The 3,281-nt window shown below is 38.1% G+C and overlaps 1 pseudogene; it reads right to left on the bottom strand.

Moving 5' to 3' along the window:
- Positions 1-1,189: 1,189 nt before the first annotated feature.
- On the bottom strand, positions 1,190-1,549 carry LOC149173852 (expansin-A8 pseudogene; annotated as a pseudogene).
- Between the last annotated feature and the right edge of the window lie 1,732 nt (positions 1,550-3,281).

The raw sequence follows: 3,281 nt of genomic DNA, 5'->3' as shown, positions 1-3,281 counted from the left end.
GGTGACAACCTATCTTTATAGATTTGAAATAAAAGGGTGCATATCTAGAAAATATGGCTGAAAGCGCTGCAGAAACTTAGACAAATCACTTAGCTAAACTCCTCCCATAAAGGTGGAAGCATACTAGAAGCCCTAGGTGGGGCTAAATTCAACTTTGACGAGTAAATCAAAGTAGATCAAGGCCTAAGTGGGATGAAACAGAGGTCAGACAACCCAACAGACAACTCTCTGCAAAAACCCAGAAACAGATCTAAGAAAAAACCTAAAACCCAGAAAACACAGGTACTGACCTGTTTTCGAGTAGGGATCACACTTTTTGGGCTGATAAGTGTGCTATGGCCTCTAGATCGCACTTTTTGGGCCAAAAAGTGTGATTTCTGCTCTGTGGATCCCGGTCGGCAAATCTTAGAAAAAACTACGGCCATTGTCGCGACTGGTTCCTATGACCTACGGAAAAGACCAAAAAGCTTGCGGAAGTCAGAAATTTAACAAATCTAGGGTTAAAAAACTAGGAAACATTAAGATAATTGAGAAAAGAAGAAACCCTAAGCTGAAAACCAAAGGTCACCTAGGTTTCTGGATCTGAAGTATAAAACCCAGTGGATTTGCTGTTGGACACCTAATCCTCAATGGGTTAGTGTGGAAGCCGAATAGACAAAAGGAAGTCCAAGAGACCTTGGGATGTGAAACCTAATGGTCAAACCATGTACTATAAATGTATATGTTTTGTTAATAAAATTTTATTCTCATGTTTTATCTTTCAGATTATGTTGCTGCCATGTGTGTTTAACATGGTATCAGAGCAGGCGTATTCCTGCCCTGCATAATTACTTTGAGTCATTTGTTTTACGGATTTTATGTGCAGGTCATTTCTACCATCACTTATGCATTTCATGAATATTTACTCAGTGAAATTCTAGCTGCAACCTCTGTCATTTCTCTAGCCCTATTTTTAGCATTCCTAAAATTAGTTGTAACTCTTTGTATCCGTTTTTCTGCCATAATCATTTTCTGCGCACTTTGTGCTCCCTAGGCTATCCATAATTGTCCTCTTTGGACTCTCTGGGCTCTCTACCATAATCATTATTGGCACGGTTTTTCTGTATGGGTGTAACGTTTCCTTTACCAACTTCCATCTCTCGGTTTTCCAGAAGAGGAGCAGGTTGGGGTTTGGGAGTAGCAAAATCCATTAATTGCTCGAGGAGGAGTCTGCACCAGCCAAGTTATTCGTTAGATTGAAGCTCTTAAATGGTGGTTTGCACTGGACACCATTGCTTGGAACGCACAAGTTAGTGGCAGTTACATTCACACTGCCCGACAAACACCATTTAGCGTGAGCATTACATTCTATTTGGTAGCAGGCACCACAAGCACGCCCATTGTTGAAAAGAGCACTGCTAATAGCTACCGTATCTTTTCCATAGCCTTGGCCATTCAGATTGTTGTATCCACATGCATCGCCTTTTCTTCCAGAAATCTCTCCATCGCCATATAATGTTGCATTTCCTTCTTGCCTGACATTACCTCCCTTCACTGCACGCGCTATCATGACTTGAGAAAAGCGATAAGAGTTGAACGAATGCCTTGTATTTTTGATGGTGTGTCTACCGGGAGGGAGCAACATTTGGAGGAATCATTCTTTTCCGCCATTACCTTACCCTGCATACTTTAATGTTGCATGATTACAAGCTAATGAAGACAACTCATTACAGTACCTGGAGAATCCAGTACCCCTTGAGGGGATCTGCTGTCCACTGTAGGATGGATCAGAACCCTTAACAGAGATTGATTTATACTTGTTGTTGGATCAGTTACCCCATGAGGAGGTGAGCTGATAATGTGCAGTAAGGTCATTGGGGAAGCCAGATTGGAAGCTTGTGCCATTGATGAATTAGAAATAGACATGACTGTGCATTAGCCATTTTTGAGGACCGCGGATGCATATATATAATCATTGAGGTTTGATCCGCTATAATCTACCAGTCTTCGTCTGAGGAGGATTCAACCTTGATGGAGAAGCCGAGACTGTAATATAATTTCTGAATGTCATTCAAAGCAGCTGCAATTTGAGCATTGGCTTTGTGCGCTGAATAATTTTGAATGCCATATGCTGGCGTGCATTGAAGTCCATGTGCTATGAATGTGTTCAAATGTTTTTGGCTTGATGAACGCAACAACATTACGATGAACCTAGAAGCATTGAAACAATAGCTTACGATGTTGAATCTATGTTGGAGTTCGTGTGTTGGTTATGAAGAATCATAGTGATTATGTATAGGTTATGACAACTGACTATGTATGATCTAGGACTCTATTATTTATTCTCTGCGCGCATTGGGTTATACTGTGATTGATTTGCATTGAGTCCTAAATAAAAGAGACATTATAATGAATGTTGGAACGTGATGAATGTTTAGCTCTGTGATTGAATACTGGAGCATGATTTGTGTTTCTGTGTTGAAGAATCTCCAACATCATTGTGCATGCTGAACACTTCTGTACATTTTGAAGGCAGTGTGTTGGAATGGAGCCAAGTCCATGCATAAATCCTAGCATGTTGCATCGAAATTTTTGAAGGGCTATATTTGGTATTTGTATTTTGAAGACCGAGTATCATATGGTGCATGAATTAACTACTGGGAATATGCATGTGTCCGAATAGTCCTGAAAGACCATGAATGGTGAATGCTTTGTGCATTTAATTTTTTATGGCCACCCTCATGCATCGATTCATATATTATATATGAATTGTTTCAACATTCAAAACTTTTGATATACATATATATATATATATATATATATATATATATATATATATTATATATATATATATATATATATATATATATATATATATATATATATATATATATATATATATATATATATATATATATACATTGTTTTTTTGACATATATATATTGTTCAGCTTTGGCACACCACAACAAGCAATTTGCAGTTTATGAGATTATGTACAACTCTTTTTCTGGCAATCTGTAATCCCACAATTGCAGTTGTTCTACGTTCTATCATCAATGTTTACAAGAATGTATTAGCAGTCGCTATTGAACTTGACTATGCTTTTCCACTGGCCAAGAAAGTGAAGGAATATTTGAAGGATCCACGCAAGTTTGCAGTTGCTGCTGCCCCAGTGTGGCATTGTATTTAAAACTCACTATAGTTTTTGTCTACATATATATGCATTGATTCCTTGATTCGACTGTTGCATAAGAGTTTGGTGGGTTTTATAAAGGCAATGATTGTTTTGACAAATAAAAGT

This window comes from Pinus tabuliformis, chromosome 4_2 (assembly GCF_031772625.1).
Source record: "Pinus tabuliformis cultivar Carrire ecotype Pingquan chromosome 4_2, CPIR1, whole genome shotgun sequence".
In the NCBI taxonomy this organism is placed as follows: Eukaryota; Viridiplantae; Streptophyta; class Pinopsida; order Pinales; family Pinaceae; genus Pinus; species Pinus tabuliformis.
The sequence above is the reverse complement of the archived record's forward strand: the minus strand, read 5'-3'. Positions and strand labels throughout refer to the sequence as shown.